The sequence below is a fragment of the Eupeodes corollae genome, chromosome 3, assembly GCF_945859685.1.
Source record: "Eupeodes corollae chromosome 3, idEupCoro1.1, whole genome shotgun sequence".
In the NCBI taxonomy this organism is placed as follows: domain Eukaryota; kingdom Metazoa; phylum Arthropoda; class Insecta; order Diptera; family Syrphidae; genus Eupeodes; species Eupeodes corollae.
The window spans coordinates 44,120,628-44,140,248 of NC_079149.1; the positions used below are offsets into that span (position 1 = coordinate 44,120,628).

The following is a 19,621-nucleotide window of genomic DNA, read 5'->3' on the forward strand; positions in this document are numbered from 1 at the left end:
GTTTTAAAAATGTTATCATTTTTGAGTTGTTTATGCATAATGCATATGTTAAAAATAGAAAGCGTGTATGTTGTTTGTTTGTCAAATCGTTGTTAGTCCTTGCAATAGGGCCAAAACGACATTACATTATATTTTTCTTTGATCTCAAGCTTTTTAAAGTTTACTTAACACAAGAACTCAAGACGGGTCCACTTGAAAAACATCAAAATGATTGGGGTTCTTATCATATTATGATCTGAAATTGTGAGAAAGCCTCTCTATTTCTAGCTTCATCGTGTGCCCTTCTCTGATTTTGGGCCGGCTGTGTGATCAAATCTTACTAATTTGAAAATGAGATTTTGTGATACTTCGTTTCTTTATTTTTTCTGTGGCTACGTATAAAATTAAAACTACACCAATACTTCACATTCTATTCAAGACCTTTAAGTCGCAAATATGCGAACTGGTCATGGAAAAAAGTAAGATTTTAACTTACTTCTAAACTTCCAATTTCTTGTTTGGTGGTATAATAAAATATTTGTTTAACTAGTTCACATACATTTTAGTATTGAACTATAGAAGACACTAAATTATTGCTAACCAGTTAAGTATATAAAACAAGTTAAAAATAATAAAATTGCACACTTAAGATGCTCATTTATTTCACAACCTTGATATATTAGAGTTCAACCCTCTGCTTTATATTGTTAGATCTTTCAAAGCAAAAAAAACATACCTCTACTCTCTTTTTTTTCCAACAAGATATAGTATACGCATTTAATATCAATTTGTTTAAACAAATCTCAAGCGACAGAAAAAAAATAACAATTCATTTACAAATAAAATCAGTTTAATTTAGTTTCTGGCGATGTGCATGAACTTTTCCTATGTCTCTAAGCTATAGCCTCAACAATCAGCAGCAGTGGCAGGCGCGGCGGCAAGCAGAGTTGAGTGAATGAGTGGAGTGAGTTTTCAATTTCAATTTATTTAAGAGCTGACAAAGTATTTGACCTGCAATGACCTTGCTTTAAAATAAAAAAAAGTTACGATACTGAAAATAAATTGTTACACGATCGTGGCAGGAAAAATGTAATTTAAACTCAAAAAAAGAAACTAAAATCGAAGTGAAAAGCGAATCTATTTCAGTAACGCACGCTTAAAATAAAATTTTTATTGTTTTCAGATTTTTGTTCCAAAATAAAAGAAATAGCTGAATAGGCAAGCGTTTTTTTGTTTCCCTTGTGTCACTTCGAAGTTGGGTGAGTTTATTCAACTTTTTCAGTTGATGTCGTCTAGCTCTTGATTTATTATTTCATTTTTGTTTAATTGTCAATCATGGAGGTATTGCTGGAGGCAAGAACACCAAAAATGATTAAAATCAGACCACACGTTCAGTTGATTCATCATTATATTCAGGTGATACAGTTTCTTGTTTTTTTTTTTTTTAAATTATTCATTTTTACGCACTCGATTTCTTTTTTGTTCTGTTGAGTCACAATTTTTTTCGCACACAAAATATAATAAATTATTTTTTTTTATACCTAAACCGTCAAAAAAGCTTATTAGCATTTTTTAAATTTCATAAAAAATCAACTTTTTTTCCACAAGACTTTAAAAGAGGGGTAACCAAAATTAAGGGCAGGATGGAAGCAGTTTATTCTCAAAATGAATTTGCATTGAATATAAATTTAATCGTTTATTTATGCTTTTGAGTGGGTGGCCGGTGGTGGTGACGGCTATCGGCTATGGCTAGGTAATTCGAGTGCCAAAAATGCTGATGAACTAATGAGCTAAGCATGCCGGTGAATATTGATTTGCTCATATTGATTTTGAACATTGACATTCGAGAACTGAATTCAAAATTCACAAGGTGTTAGATAAAAAAATTACATTTGCAAGCCTGTCAAAAAAAGTTGTAATCAATTTGAAAGGTATTGACATTGTAAACAAAAAACAATTATCGATTTTTTCCTGAAGTTGGCATTTATTTTCGATTATGACTAATCAACACTCTGGTAGGTAGAGTTGATTTTTAAGCAAGAAAGAAGTATCTAAATATTCGACTTCTTTTAATGAATTAAAGCAACTTTAGTGTTAAAATAAACAAGACCTAAGCAAAGTATTTTTGTTGACTTTTACTTGAAGAATTTTAAAAAAATTTCAGGAATTTGGAAGCAAACTGAATTATATTTCTAACTAATATTTTCATTGGCCTTTTACTATCATTAATGACATTAGTTTTTTAGCATTTTTATGTATTTTTTTCAATCTTTTCCAAAATTTTGAAATAATAAAGATTTTTAAAATCATTAGAACAAATCTCAATTTGACCACAGTATGGGCTGCTGTAAGATTACTTATCTCATGAGACTTAAAAAATATATTTCAATTCTTAATCGCTCATGTTTCAAAATGCACTTGACAAATAAAATTAATTTTAATGGCGAATAAAACAGGTAATTTATGGGTTTTAAAAGGTTCAAGGTTAAATTGGTATGAAATAAGAGATAACATTTTAAATGCAGACTTGCATTTCTTCATGTATAATTTTTCCAATAGGAGGTTTCATTTTGATATTAAAATAAAAGCGAGATTTTTTTAAGAGAAACTAATTAAAGGTTTACTTTGTTGTTATGAATTTGTATTTCAATGCAGATAACTTTAAAGTTTGAAAACCTTAAGAATTATAAACACAAATTTAAGCTCAAATTAAGCTTTGTTTAGCAGGCTTAAGATCATCAAATATAATTGCATTCAAAAAAATGTCTTTTAGGCATAAATCACTTTTAAAAAGGAAAAATCGCAGACATTTAGTTTTATAAATTTGTTCCGACATCAAATTTACCGCCTAGTCTGAGGCTTATTGTAAATGGTTTCAAGTTTTATCTACAAATATCTCAAAGTATGACTATGTTCAAAAATTTATATTGGAACATACCAGGTCCAATAAATGTAATTCTTGATTAAAAGCATTATCAATATTGTTAGTTTATTCTTGAAGCTTCTTTTTTAAATTAAAATCTTGACTTCTAATTATTTGTTTCGTGAATAGAAAAGTCAAAGAATTAAACATAGAAAAGGACTGGAACCAACACTGAATTTCATTTGTTCAATTTGCTAAAAGTTTAACAAATTATTTGTAACAACATTTTGTTTAAGATAACAAAAATTTAAAATCAATATCTTCTTTGTTCCTATAATACTTGAGTCGAAAAATATTTGTTATCAGTTTTTTCTTGTTTTTGTAGAATTTTGTGTTTTTAAAAAATTTCTCCGATTGGGTTATTCTAAAAAATTTAGTAAATAAAAGTTTGACATAATGTTTTGCATTTTTATAATTTTAAACCAATTTTAGGGGCATTTTTTGAAGGTTTTTCAAAGAAAATTATGTTATGTTAAAAAAAAAACTTTGTATAGAATAAAATAAGTTTGAAGTCAATACCTCCATTTATTTTCGAGATATTCCAATTGACATCAGTTCTTACCAATTTTGCATAGTAATTTTTTTTTTAAATTTAATTTCTTGTAAGAAAAACTAACTGTTGGATTTTTATTAAACATTTTAAAAAATGTTGAAAACAATATTTTGTATAAGATAAAACTAGTTTGTTGGAGCTTTATATAAATTTCAAATTTTTTTTTGGTTTTTTGGGTATGTTATTTATCCAAAAAATGAATGTCTGCTGTAATGCAGATTCCGAACGAAAGCGTGAAGTTGGAGGAATACGTTGGAACGCACTCTTACAATAACAGTAAGAGTTCGAGTGACATAGCCCCACCAAACAACAGAAACCTAACTAATACAGAAATTGACTAGCATTTACAACAGATGGACGAAACAATAAAACGAACGATGGAAAGTACAAACAACGGGACCAAATGGACGCTAACAGAAACGTGACTATTGACGCACTACGTAGGCACAAGACTGGCTTACTGACAAGACTCAAAAAACTTGTAGAGACGACTTACAGACCCACACGACTTGGAGGTTAGGACACTGAAGTCGTGAATAAAAAATGTCAATCTTTTGATTAAGGAGAACTACAGGTTATCAATTGACAAGCACTGGGACCGCAAGATCCGGTCTATTAATTCGAGGGACCTTAGTATGTTCCCTTAAATCAACAATATATTCAGGAAAAAAACGATAATGACTTTCCGTGTATTAAACTCCAAAAAACTGAAGAGAACAGAGACGTACTTATGACAGCACAAATAGATCCAGAGGAAGCCATCTTTGACGACGACTTTTACATAATTGAAGATCCGAAGGAAAAAGTGGAGACGGTGGGAGCTGCTTTCCAGCAAGTGTACAAGGTGAATGTTAGCATTCGCCCCAAACACGACCTGGAAGAGCCCTACTTTTACCTTCGAAATGATATCACACAATGGCGATCTGAGAACAGCGGTTTCATGCGGTTCAATGACGATTCCTCGGCAAATGCCATAATCGCCTAGCAAACGGGACTAAGTCCCTTGTTAGTGACGAAGGTTGAGCTTCAGCTCATCTTCAATAAAAAGTCAGCAGGTGTCGATGGTATATCCAACGTTGTACTAAGACATTTACCGACGGAAGCAATTGACATTTACACCACACTCTTCAATAATGCACTGAATAATGCATATTATCCAGTGCATTGGAAGACCGCTGTGGTTCATCCTCTTTCGAAAAAGGGAAAGGACAACTCCAACAACTCTGGTTGATTTGGAAAAGGCCTTTGACAACGTATGGTTAGAGGGTCTTTACCTAAAACTGAGCAGGCTTGGCATAAGCAAGCCATTGTTGTATATACTTTATGATATGCTTAACGGTAGAAAGTTTGTTGTCAAAAGTGGCAATGTAACTTCTACCACAACATTCTCAATTAAAAATGGTCTTCAACAGGGAGCGGTGAATTCGCCGATTCTCTTCAGCATTTACACCAGCGATCTGATAGGTAGTCTTACAAAGGCAATTGCGTACGCCGACGATCTAATTGCGTACAGAACGGCCCGAAAGGTTGAGGTTATTAGAATTCTCTTGCAGCGTGATTTCGACAAGAGCGATATTGCGACGACTGGAAACTGAAAATAAATGTCCAGAAGTTGGAGACAATTCTGTGCCGGACTCCGTTGGCTAGGGCCACGAAGGATACGTGCAAGAATTGGCGAAAGATGGTAATCGTTGATCTTCACGGGCAGCCATTAGCGAGCAAAAGTGCAGTGAAGTACGTCGGTATCTGCTTATATCAGTATTTATATTTCGACAGACATATAAATGCTGCTCTGATTTGGGCTAGAGGAGCCTTCGCTCTGACGAAACGGCTGTTTTATAGCAGTCGGCTTGACTCCAGAGTGAAGGTAATTTGCTACATGGCCCTCATACGGCCGATGATCGTTTATGGTTGTAATGTGTGGTTTAACGTTGCTCCGTTGACAATTTCGTTCGAGGTCACATTGCAAGAGCTATGTCTTCGACCAACAATTTAATTTTCGGGGCGTTCTATCCGAACGACGAGTATTTTGAAAATGCACGCTTGAGCGGCTTCATTTCACCAGAGGCATTCCCGTTTTTAGATAGACGGAACGTCGGATGACGAACCATGGGTAGACGACTCCTGTACAATCGGTACGTCATGGCACAAGGTGGAGCAGAGGTCCTTCCGTGTAGGATCAGTAAGTTAATTGTAAGTTATGGTTAATTAGGCTAGCTTTATGAATTTTTGAAAAGCTTTAAGATAGTTTAAAAAATAATGAATAAAAATAATATTATAGAACAAAGTGCGTTGGACTGGTCTTGGGTCGCTATCCCTGCCTATGCCATCTTAAGTTTTTTTCACGGGTACTGCCTCTTGCGAGTGACAAATTCTCCAAGAGTAACTCTTGTCATGAAAAAGTCCTTTCTCAAATAAGCCGTTCGGATTTGGCATATAACTGTAGGGCCCCTTCATCCATGCAATTACTCGCACACGGGAATGGTTGAGGGTTGTAAGACACTGGGCCCTGGTTCTCTACGGACAGGTGCGCCACCTAATTTATTTATTTATTTATACAAACCGTTCAAGACGCAAAAATAGTATTGATTCCTGTTTTTTGTATTTATTTATTTGAAATTAATCAGTTTGGGATAGAACTGATTTTAGAAACTACCCACAGAGCAACAGAAACACACGTTTAATCATATAATTAACTTAATTATAAAATCACAATTAGTTCGCAGAAAATGTGACATTAATTGTCATTAACACGTCTGACTCTTTTAACCTTCTCAACTACAACTTCAAATTAAACAACAGGAAAATCACAAATTCATATTAATTTTCATTATTATATGTTTCTTTCCACACTTATGTTCGATATATTAAATAACTTACATTTTTTTATTAAATAAAATAAATTATAAAAAAATACTAAGTGACATGGTTTCTAATTATTAGCAAACCAATTTAATCTTATTAAAACAAGAGTCATTGAGTGTAAAGTTAACACTAACAATTGACCGACAATTGTTCTGATAAAATAATTGATTATTTATAACTTACATAGTGAACTATTAAAATTGACATCTTGAAGTTAGGTTGCTAACTAATGTATGACTACGCCATTTTATTTGGAAATCTGACAAATTCATCATTAAAACCATGAAAAAACACATAAAATCATTCATTTTTAAAAATATATTTCTTTCTCAAGAAATTGCATTTCCGTTCAGACAAACAAAATTCATTTAATTTTTAAAAATAAATTTGAGTGAAAGTGCAAATAGTATATTAAGGCTCAGTCAAGGACGCTAAATTCAAATTATGATCACACTCAATTTATTTTGGGAATACGTTTTTAATATCTATACAAAAATATTAACAACAGTCTGTCATTTATATTTTCTTATTTGTTCATATATTTACCTGTGAATAAATGAATATTTTTATATCAGTGAGAAGTCAGACGGAGGTGCACGTTTTGCACAAGCTCATTTAATTAGATACTTATTAAGACAAATAAAGTAGCATTCATTGTTTTATTTTTATACACAAACTTACGTAGATGAAGGACATATATTCGTACTTGAGGTGAAGTTAGCGCATACTCTTGAAATTATTATCATGCAGATACAAATTATTAAATATTAAATAAAATATAAATATCTACTCACGGGGACCACTCAAGAAGTATCTATAACTATAAGTGATATAATTACCTGAAAATGAAAAAAAGAAGTATATATGAAAACAATGTCGTCTTAAAAAAACTTCTTAAAATATATAATTCATATGCTAACAAAATACATAAGAAAAAAAGAAAATGATTGCATTATTTGTCATTAAAAGTAAAAAAAATAACTACCCATGTTTGCTATAATTTACTCGGCAATTAAATTGTTAAGATGCTTTAATACCCATAGCCAACCTCAGGCTTGTCAGTTCACAAAATAATTACATACTGAAACTAGTTGATTTGCTTTGAACTTGATTTAGTTTGATCTTGACACTCATGGAATTGTAAATACGTAGAAAATACGAAACAGAACAAAAAAGGTTATAAACTTACACAAAGTAATCGAGTGATAATTAAGGAAATTAAATACTTATTTTTTACTTATGAATTTCCTTACTATAGAGAGAGAGAAAAATTTAAGAAAAAAGATAAATTGAATTACGACCGGAAGTCTTGTCGTGATACAGACAGACAGACAGACAATGTGGGATGTCTGACAATTTTTCTTCGAAGCAATATATATAGGTATGGTATATACTATGTATGCAGAATATCATAATCAACAAGTTGCAGGAAAGCATAAAAGTGAACCTACATATTTTTCTAAATAGAGTGCTTTTGGATAAAATCCAATATTTTTTGGGAACTTTGTCGGTAGAGACAAATTTTAGATAGAATTTTATTTAAAATAAAATTCTCAAAAAATTAATTTTATTTAGTTTTATGTTTTTTTTTTTTAATTTTTATTTGTGGGAAATAAAATATAAACACCTTCAGGTTAAATTCTTTATTTTTAGTTCAAATTTATTAATGCAATTTTTTTTATTTTTGCAATAAAATAATCAGTTATGAATGAATTAATTGATAAGACACGGAACATAACACGATTGTTGGGTAAAATTTATTGCATATATTAAATATTATTGCAATTTTTAACACCCATACACAATTCTTAAATTTTTGTTGATATTTTATGTTTGTGTTGATTTCAAGCGTTTCTAATAAGAATTTTTATTTTGATATTCAAAAAATTGTGTGAAACTACACCAAAGAAATCAGGTCTAATCACAAACCCATCTTAAGCCTTAAAACAGCATCTAACTATAATTCTTTAATTTTTCCAGCTCGAAAAGCTACCATTCTTTATAGTAACTTCTTCAGGGGTGAAAAGAGCGTCATTACTGATTTTTCTTCAATGAAAATGCTTGTTATTTTGAAGCAATTTAAGGACACAATGAACAATTGTTCCATCGGCTTGAGCTTTTGTGAACTGAGCTTTAAAAGACTTCTATGGTTATAAAGCAAAATATGATTTAATGTAGTTTGTAGAATGGAATCGAAGAAATGGACTTTCGCCAACACTTTGGGCTGTTTTTCCACTTTAGTTTAGCTAAAAGATGTCCGCAAATTGTTCACCACTTTTGTAATGGTAAAGTTTTTTCCTAGGCGTAAAAAAAGAGCCTGCGATGCGACCCACACTGATAACTTCCCATCCCGTCTATCGATTTGTATTGTTTAAAAGTTTGTAGGTTTTCGTGTTGGGTTAAAAAAGTTGTTAGTTGAATTATTCTTAAAAAAATTTAAAGTCAACAACAATATTTTCATATAAAGAAATAGTTTGGTTAGTTTTGTTAAATAGATTTTTAGTCGAAAACAAATTTTTACAAATTTTAGTAACATTTCTTAAATTTTTACAAATTGGATGAATAAAATTAATTTGAGAGATATCAAGAACCGAACATCAATGTTTAACAAATTCGGTCTATTTTTTGTAGATTTTATTTTTTTATAAAAAAATACTAATAGGAAAAGTTTGAAGACAATATTTTTAATTTTTGAAAAGCTATTTGAGTCGAAAGTAAATTTTTTACCAAGATTTAGTATAGTAATAGTATAGTAATAAACAAAATTTTACTAAATGTTGGCAAACAATATTTTTTAAAAGATAAAAGTAGTTTCAAGAAAATACCTCAAAGTTTTAGAATGATATTTGAGTCAAAAATCAATTTTTACCAACTTTTATTAATTTGTTTTTTTTGTTTAGGATTTTATTTTTTGTACAAAAAAACTATCAATTCGATGTTTCTCAAAATTTAACAAAACGTTGAAAACAATATTTCTTATAAGTTAAAATTAATTGGAAGCCATAATCTCAATTTTTTGAAAAGATATTTGTGTCGAAAATGAATTTTTTACAACGTTTGCAAATTTTGTTTTAAGTTTTTATTTTTTGTATAAAAACTTTCAATTCGATTTTTTTCAAAATTTTACCGAATGTTGACAACAATATTTTTTAGAAGATTTAAGTAGTTTAAAGCCAATATCTCAAAGTTTTAAAAAAATGTTTGAGTCGGAAATCAATTCTTACGAACTTTTAGAAATACTTTCTTCAGGTTTTTATTTTTTTTAAACAACTTTCAATTCGATTTTTTTCAAAATTTTACTAGGTATTAAAAACGTAATTTTTTGTTGCACAAAATTGTTTTGGGGATAAAATCATTTTTTATTCGTAAAATTTTCGAAGTGAACATTTTTTTCAGTTATTTTAATTTAAAAAAAAACATTAATTGGATTTATTTTCTAAAAATTTGTTTGTTTGGTATCACGTTACAATATATAATATAAAATTGAATTCAAGTCTGAAGCGTTTTTGGTTCCTGAGATATTAAAGGTTAACTAAAATTGTAACCTTTTTTTTAAACTGCTATGGTAAAAAAACCACCCACGCGATTTTATTGAGAGTGTTTTTTGCATTATTATCTGTATAACAAATTTTATTTGAAGCCGATATATCTTCTGGGTCTTGAGCTATGGAAATCTAAAAGAAATATTTTATTTTGACTCTAGGGACCTTGAAAGGTCGAAAAATGTCAAAATTTTCAATTTGATAAATCGGCCCTATTACAATAACTTTCTATGGGAAGTTAATAACGGCTTCAAAGTGACAGCTGTACAAAAACGAGCATTTCAAAACAAAACGGCTTACAGTAAAATCTTTTACATGAATGTTAACATTTAAGAAAACACCAATGGATTGACTTTTTGGAAGAAATATCAACTACAAAAATACTACTAAATTGTTTGAACGCCTGGAAAACACCTTAAACTTAAAATAAAGCAAACCTAGTCTTTTAATAATTCTTCTCAAATGTTCTATGTTATAAGAACATTGTCAGCCGGAAAGATTTATTATTTCGAGTTCCATAATATCGAAACGTTAGAATAGAATTTCGGAGTTCCTTTTTGTTTAACAAGTAAACTACTTTAAAAGCGAGTACTTATTTTCTGACTTATGTATTTAGTTTCAAAATGGAAAAAGATCTCTTAAAATTGTATTTAAGCTTAATTACATTTTTCTGTATAATTCCCCTTTACGAAACAACTATCATTACTAATTTTCCATTCAACCCATCTACGTACATAAGATCTGTTCACCATTGAATTGATTTTAAATTAGTTCGATAGAAAAATCTTATAAAATAGGAAACAAATTCCAAACATGTAGTTACCTTACCCAAAGCATTACACATGCGGACATTCAGTCAGTCATAGATATGTGGGATATTCCCTGACCCAGACTTATAGACTCACGCAACACACGAAAAGTGCATTAAACAATTATTTTAAGTGTAAAAAGTGATTCCTCCTTGAAGTGTGCCGGTTTTATTCCACAAGGTTAACAAATTTAATTGATAATTTGTATTCTTGCACTAAAGGAGAAGATCAACAGAAATGCACTTACGTATATGAATATGTCGATGTATCTTTAAGATGGACATTAACAGGCTTGAGGCTGATGATAAATAAGCAAGGAGGCTCAATGGAAAATTGTAATTATCTTGTTCTACAAGAAATATCTTTAAACAAATTATCACCAAGATGTAAATTGTTAAGATAACTTAAATTAAGTCTTTTTTAACTATTCAGGTTTTTCTGGTATGAAGCAGGAAAGTTTTTGGTCATATTACACTTGAAATAATAAAATACGTGAGCAAAAGTTTTGATTTTCAATGATATTTTTGCAAAAATTAAATTGGGTTCATTTTATTTTATTATTCTTTCTTTTAATTTGGTTCTTATTTTCTATGTGAAACTTTCAAAAATGTGTCCTTAATTGCTTCGAAAAATTTAATTTTATTTTTAGCATAGAAAGACTAATTTTAGAGTTTCTAAAATTTGCATTACATTCAACAAACAAGTTGACCTCGACAGTGTGCACGACCGATTCGATGGACGCACGACAAATCAGCAAACGCTGTGATTCACAAATGAATCTATTTTCTTCGAAAATGTTTTGTGTTTTTTCTTTCTTTTTTATTTCAAGTTCAATGGGCTGACTAAAAATAAATTATATATACATTTTAAATTAAAACAATTTCCTTAAATAAAGAGAGAACACAAAATTAATTAAAATTAAATAAATTTATCAAGTAATAACCGCACCTGAACTAAAAACACATCATCGTCAAGGCAAATGTGCGATTGAGGTCTTCCTATCAACCTTTATTTGCTTTTTGTTTAATTTAGTATAGAAAACTTATAAGATAAGATAACTAAGGCAGCTGATAGTAAAATACTGATGAAAGTGGTGTGTTTGTTTCAAATTAAAAAAAAAAAACTTAGCGAATGTGTACAATTCACAAGAAAAAATAGCTGGGTTATTTGATTAGTGAGTAATTACGTACTTATGTAAATTTTTATTGCGTGTTTTGATTAAACAATGCGTTAGCACATGACATGGAAATCTTAAGTAATAAATCAGAACTTATAAGTCAGCTTGAATTGTTTGTGATTTTTAAAAGAGAAAACAAATATACAACAAAGAACACATACAATTTTTGAAATCTGAGTTATTTGAATGATAATTTAAATTATAAAACCAAAAAGTTTTGTCATAAAATATGTATATCCATTTTTTTATTCCAAATAATTTTGTCTTTTATGAACATTGGTGGAGACTGTGCATGAATTATTTTTCAAAGAAACTAAACTTAGTTTAAGAAAAACAAAAGGATGAGGTCGTATCAACTCTATATTTACTTCTCTTTGATGCTTTTAAATACTTACACTTGAATCTTATTTTTATTGATTAAAATTTTGAATAAAAAAAACTGCAAGGAATATTCAATCAATCATTGAATTTCACGCTGTTTTCCAGGTTTTCGTGACGTGAAACCATTGTTAGCATTTTGTTTCTCTATTTGTAAGAAAACTGTTGATTGGGTTTCATACAAAAATGTATCTGATGTTAACAAGAATATTGTATGCTCACTTAAAATTCTAGCTTTAACACAATATTTTTTAATAGTTTTTAAACTATTTTAGTAAAATTTTTTACATGCTATTATACTTCAAAAATAGTCTTTGCTTTAATATTTCGTAAAAAATTGTATGTTGAGTTTTTCCATACATTTTATTAAGTACCAGAGACAAAATTTTCAAAGTGCAAAACGAGCCATAAAATATGTTCTTTATTAATTTTTCTTAAATCAACCTTTTGATGGTATTATTTGTAAAACTAAATTTATTTGAAGTCTGCTGGCTTGAGAAACGTAAAACAAAAAAGGCACCTCGAATGTAAAAATGTAAACCGAAATATTATGGGTGTTTAGGGACTTTGAAAGTTAAAGAAAAAAACTGAATCTTATAATATACAGACATAGACATTAAAATAGTTACAGAGGCATTTGTTAAGAGTAAAACCAAATTAAAAGAACAAAATGCATTAGAAGTTGATTCAACCGTTATCAAAAAAAAGTTAGATTTTCTTATACAAAGTAACATGTGTTTTTTGCTTGTTGATTGTTTGGAGATGAACCGTTTCTTAGGTAAGACTGTTTATGACCTTAATATTTAACCAGTATCAGAAACATTAGTTTTTAATACTTTTTTTTTATTTTTATTAAACAACAAGTTCACTTTAGGAATTAAATTCAAATTATTTTAATTATATTAAAATTAATTCTAAAGGAAGTATGGGTCGCGGTTAGCATTGTTCCCTAGAAGAAAGAGTTGTCATTTTAGTTCTACGAAGTGTGGGGAAATCTTTTAAGGAAATAGTCAAAATAATGAGCAGATCTCTCGAGTTGATTGCAAAAGCATTTTAACCGCTGGGAGCCAAAAAACAGAGAGAAAAACCAAGGAAAACAACCCCAAGAGAAGACTGAAAGATAATTAGAGCCTCAAAAAAAGATCCTTACAAGACTTGAAGGGAAATAAAAACAATTTCCAGCTTCCAATAACTTCCAGAACTGTTCTTAGTGACTTGTTGAAGCTTACTTGCTCAGAAGGATCGCAAGAATGGTGCCCTTTCATTCATCATCATTTTGATTGGTGTGGGCCAGAAGGAGGCAAAAGAATGGAGGATGTTTTGTGGATGGACACAACAAAGATAAATTTGTTGGGAAGTGATGGCAGGCCAACCATAAGAAGGCTTAATTTGAAGGAACTGAATCCCAAATACATCCAGAAAACAGTCAAGAATAGTACTGGCAGTATCATACTTTCTGGTTAATTTTCTTGGTATGGCGTTTTTGAGGCCATTTGATTGAGGCCAAAATTGATCAAAATATGAATGTTAATATGATAAAGCATACGATGATGCCTTATGCGGAAGAAATGCCTGCCTCTCAAATGTGTTCTACAGCAGGTCAACGACCCTTAGCACATATCCAAATCTGCTCCAAAGTATTTTAAGAACCAACAAATCAGCGTATCGGAGTAGCCATCCTAATTGCCTGACTTTAATCCCATAGAACATTTAGGGGGAGATTTAAAATTTCGCGGTTTGGAAACATTTAACAAACATATAAACTGAACTGTGTATAGGATAGTTCAACAGGAGTGGTAGGTACAATATTTCAATTGACAGCTGTTGCCGCCGATTATTTGACTCAATGTCCAACAGATGTCACACTGTAATTAAAGCTAAGGGTCAGGCTACCAGATATTAAACTAATTCTTAAATCCAGAATAGCTTTGCATTTAATTTAATTATTTTAAATCTTTGATCTATTTTAATGTTCACGAAATTTGTTCCTATTTTTTATAATTATGAATTTTAAATATTTTTTGTTATAATCTTACTACAAATAATAAGTTATTTTGAAAATGAAGTCACACAAAATTAAATTTTTAAAACTCTGTTGTGTGTTTCTATTTTAATGTCCATATCTGTATGCATAATATTTGGTTTTAATTGAGAACATCTCAAAAACCAGACGATAACGAGCGATTTTTTTTTTTAATTTTTTTAACAGTTCTTATTAAGATTTGACAAAAAAACAGGCTGTTTAAAATGTCTTTGGCTTGATATTGAATCACAAAAATTACAGATTAATGAAGACTCTATGTACCTCGTTTACAAATTAACGTATTTAATCATTCCAATTTCGCAAAACATTGATATAAAAAAATCCTATTTTCAACCTCATCATATATACATACATTTTTTTTATAGAAATAGTGTAATCAAGCATTTATTTTCTGGACGCAAAATAATTTTACTGGACAGCTGACACTTTTATGTTTAAAAGCGAAACGAATCGTTCACTGATTTTTGTTCTAATTTCACAAAGTTCCAATCACAGATTTCTGTGAGCAATTTTCTGTGAATTCCAATCAGGAAATTTGTTTCAATGACAGAAATTTTTAATGGTAGCTGTAAACGACCTGTCAAAAAAATTTCAATGTTTGTTTTCAATAATATAAACCAATAATAGCTATAACTGGCGCCTAAAAGTGATTTAGAAAGTCAAATATGTTATGTTTGGTTTAAAAATAAAGCTAATGAAATCAAAAGGTTTCTCGTAGTTAATTTTTAAATTTGTTCATATTAACTGATTTCACGTTCCAGAACATAATCGTTCCACTGACAGCGTTCCATTTTCTTTGTATTTTTACCTGTCAGTTTTTACTTTCAGAGAGCAAATGCTTGATTACAATCAGGAAATTTTTATCCAATGACAAACATTTTAAATGCAAGCTTTAGCTAACCTGTAAAAAAAGTTTTAATCATAAAAACCAAACGATACCTATAAGACCTCTTACTTTAAAGGAAGTAAGAAACTCTGTAAACCTTTAAGCAACTATCATCTGAAAAAATTGTGGCTTTAAAATCAGGGAAGAAGTTTGCCAATTGCTATTACTTTGGATTCAAAAGGCACTTGCTCATTAATCCTTCTACGAGAAATTATTTTTGAAATATTTGTTCGCCTTGCAATTTTTTCTTTTTTTAAATCTAAAACAAAGTTTTAAAATTTCATGAAAATTTTTAAAATTTCCTGATAATTATATTTTCCATTAAATATTTTCGTATTCAATTTATCTCAAATAAAAAACGTATTTGAAAGTGAAAATTTGAATCAATTAATTAAAATCGCATTAAAATTTTGTTTAATTTTGGTTTATTCGGTTCTTGCCAAGAAATCTATTTAAATGACCGAAATATAAAAATAGAAATTGCGTTTTTGTAGAAGGCGCCTTAGAATTAAAAAATTAAACTGCAAATTTTAAGATCAAGTAAACTGTGCGACCTTGTGTATGTTGAGTCAATAGTGTAATTGTGCTTCTTTTTAAGTTGCCAAACTTTGAACTTACTTGTAAATACAAATATGCGATGTTACGAAAACCAAAAAAGAATTTTCAATTACATGTAAACAAAAATAAATTTAAAAGAATTTAAGTTCTAAAACTCATACAACTATTTATAGAGATTTCACGTTTTGAAAACAAGCCTAAGAAATGTCGCATTTAAAATCTCTTAGCAAAAGTGCAATATTTGTATCTACCGAAGTTTTAAACCCATCAGATTTATAAATTAGGTCAAAATCATAAACAATTTCACAAAAATCGAATCTGTCTAAAGTAAAACAAGGTCTCTTTTTCCATTCAGATGACAAAGTTATTGGACAATTAAGGATACAAAAAGTATCAATCGACATCAAGTTCTTCAAAAATGCTTCATCTGAATTGCATCACGTTTATCCCTATATTGGCAACCTCGTATAATAAAATTTAAAAAAAATATCAACATCATCATAAATGTTGCGCAAAGATCATGTCAGTCTACGCCCCTTTTGCTACCTGATGAGAGAAAAAAAATTATAAAGATACTTTACTTCTACTTCAACTTAAAAAAAAGCTTCTTTACTCGAATTAAAACAGAAAAAACAAAAATGACTAAAAAATATTCATTATAAGATACCTTGCATCATAATCTCATAAATGACTCATTTCAGATTAGCCCACTTTATACTTTACTGTGGCGGAACTTTTGTGTTGTCGTTATTTTATAGTATACCTGCCTCTATACTACTTTTGAGACTTAATGATACCATAGCAAACTATAACAGAGGTATAGTAATTAAAACGTTCCTTCCATCTCTTCATCGGCACTCACTCATCCATCCATCCATCTATCCATTCATTTTAGATGTGAAAGATATCTTATGATGGTTCATGTCACGCAAAACATTATGTGCACTGATTTTCCTTTCGATGCACCATGCAACACTTCAAAATCGAACAAAAATACCACCCATAATAGTCTGGGATATTGTGTTGTAAATTATATGTATGTACATTTTTAATTAATTTAATTTCCTGTATTAAAATGTTGAGGTTGAAAGAAATCATTTTAAAGTCATCATATCTTATGATAGACAATAAGATAAATGGGACAAAAAACAGTCTTTTCTGACTTTTTGTACAAAATACCGCAGCTTTGTTTTTCTAAATTAAATAAGACTTTTATTTATCATAAAAGAAATGTTATTAATATCTTCAAATTTAACGATACCGTTCTTTAACATTATTAATATTTCTCTCAGCTGAAATATTTCAATAACAAATTTAAAAAATAGGCTGATAACTTCCCATCCCGTCTGTCGATTACTCGCTTAAGAGGTTTGTAAGTTTTCATGTCTTGTTAAAAAAGTTTTCGGTTAAATTATTCTTAAAAATTAACTAAAAACTAAAGAGGAAACAGTTTGATTTAAATTTTTTTTGTTAAGGAGATTTTTAGTTGAAAGCCAGTTTTAGTATAGCATTTTCTGAAAACTTTTATTTCTTTTATAAACAAATAAAGATTGAATTATTCTAGAAAATTTATTACAGATTTATATCGTTTTGAAGTCAAATTATTTATTCATGAGACATCGATAACCGAACATCAATTTTTACCAATTTTGCGTTCTTTTCTTGAAGATTTTGGATTTTTATAACAATTTAACTGAATGTCGAAAACAATATTTCTATAAGATGAAATAAGATTGTTGATAATACCTCAAATTAAAAAAAAGATATTTGAGTCGAAAGTAAATTTTTACCAAGATTTAGAAAAAAACAATTTTTCTTAAGTTGTTATTTTTGGTAAGAAAAACTGTCTGTTTTATTTTTCTCTAAATTTTACCGAACTTTCAAAACAATATTTCTTATAAGATAAGATAGTTTTAAGCCATAATCTCAAATTAAAAAAAAAAAAATTTTAGTCAAAAACCAATTTTTACCTACTTTTTTTTGTAAAAAACTGTCAATTCGATTTTTCTCAAAATGTTTCAATATTTCAAAAACTTTATTTTTTGTTGCATACACTTATTTTGGAGATAAAATCATTTTTTGTTTGTAAAATATTCAAAACGACAAATAATTATCTCGACTGTTTCTTGAGCTATGGACGTACAAACGTATATAAAAAAAACTCTTTTATTTCGACTCAAGGGACCTTGAAACGCCGAGAAATGTCAATATTTCATATCGAAAAACCGGCCTGATTACAATAACTTCCCTTACTAATGTCCTTTGAAGAAATGCAACATTACCCTCCAGGCTGTTTTATTTACCCACTGCATTTTGTTTTGAACGGAGGCTCTGCACAAATCAAACTTCTGTCTTTTTCTGTGATGTGAATGGTAAATTAAAAATTATGGAGATTTATTACCGCCATCGCAGTCGATGTACATATGTATGAAAAATAAATGCAAAATATAATGTCGGCTCGGTGAATAAACAAAAATATTGTGATTAGAAATTATGTTTATGATGTTGTTACAATACATAAAGCGATATCAAATAGATGTGAGAGTTAACAGTCATACAAGGTGTTCTTTTTTCTCTTGATTTGCAGAAAAATAAGTTTATTGTTTTTGGTGAAAAAAGTATCAATTGACAATTCAAATTATTGAAAATCGGTGTACAAGTTTTGAAAGACATAAACTATGGTGTAAACTTTGGGCAGACTTAAGCTATAACTAACCGCTTTCATCGGGAAGATCATATAAATGTAAACGAGCCAGTCTAAGACGAGACAGAACTAAGACTATGCTGGGACTAGACTGAGACTAGATTGAGAATAGACTGAGACTAGACTGAGACTAGAATAAGACTTGACTGAGACTAGACTGAGACTAGACTGAAACTAGACTAAGACTAGACTGAGACTAGACTGAGAATAGAGTGAAACTAGAGTGAGACTAGAGTGAGACTAGAGTGAGACTAGAGTGAGACTAGAGTGAGACTAGAGTGAGACTAGAGTGAGACTAGAGTGAGACTAGGGTGAGACTAGAGTGAGACTAGAGTGAGACTAGACTGAGACTAGACTGAGACTAGACTGAGACTAGACTGAAACTAGACTATGACTAGACTGAGAATAGACTGGGACTAGACTGAGACTAGATTGAGAATAGACTGAGACTAGACTGAGACTAGAATAAGACTTGACTGAGACTAGACTGAGACTAGACTGAAACTAGACTAAGACTAGACTGAGACTAGACTGAGAATAGAGTGAAACTAGAGTGAGACTAGAGTGAGACTACAGTGAGACTAGAGTGAGACTAGAGTGAGACTAGAGTGAGACTAGAGTGAGACTAGGGTGAGACTAGAGTGAGACTAGAGTGAGACTTAACTGAGACTAGACTGATTCTAGACTCAGGCTTGGCTGAGACTAGACTGAGGCTAGACTGAGACTAGACTGAGAATTGATTGAGACTAGACTAAGATGGAGACTTGACTGAGACTTGACTGAGACGGAGACTTGACTGAGACGGAAATTAAGACGAGATTGAGTTGTGACTGAGATATAACTAAGACTAGGTAAGACAAGATTGAAATGAGATTGAGACAAGACTGAAACGATATTGATAAAGACTTAAGGAAACATAAAAGCGATTGAGAGACTTACCGAGACTTTTCTCGTCTATTTGCCAAATCTATGTTTTTAACTTATTTGAACACTCTTTGCGTGTCGATACGATTAAAAAAATCGTACATAGAGTCATGCAAATGTATTCAAGATTTTCGCAAGGAACACTTAAAAAATAAAACTGTTAAGAATTTTTTTTTCTCACAAAAATTTAAATAATTATATTTATATGTTACAAATTTGTCTTAAAAATTACATGACTAATAACAAACCAAATTATAACACCCTGTTCCTTAAGGAAGG

At 30.0% G+C, this 19,621-nt stretch overlaps 1 protein-coding gene across 5 annotated transcripts in view; it reads right to left on the reverse strand.

Annotated features, from left to right (window-relative positions):
- LOC129949357 (protein windpipe) overlaps nt 1-19,621 on the reverse strand; it is a 75,914-nt gene that overhangs the window by 16,618 nt on the left and 39,675 nt on the right. Inside the window, exon 1 of one of the 5 annotated variants that reach the window (XM_056060757.1) lies at nt 11,620-11,642. The exons of 3 other annotated variants lie outside the window; for them this stretch is intronic. The gene's annotated coding sequence lies outside the window, so the exon portion shown is untranslated. Of the gene's footprint in view, nt 1-7,305; nt 7,327-11,619; nt 11,643-19,621 lie in introns of those variants that run through there. One more of the 5 variants, XM_056060758.1, reaches the window with a different exon arrangement.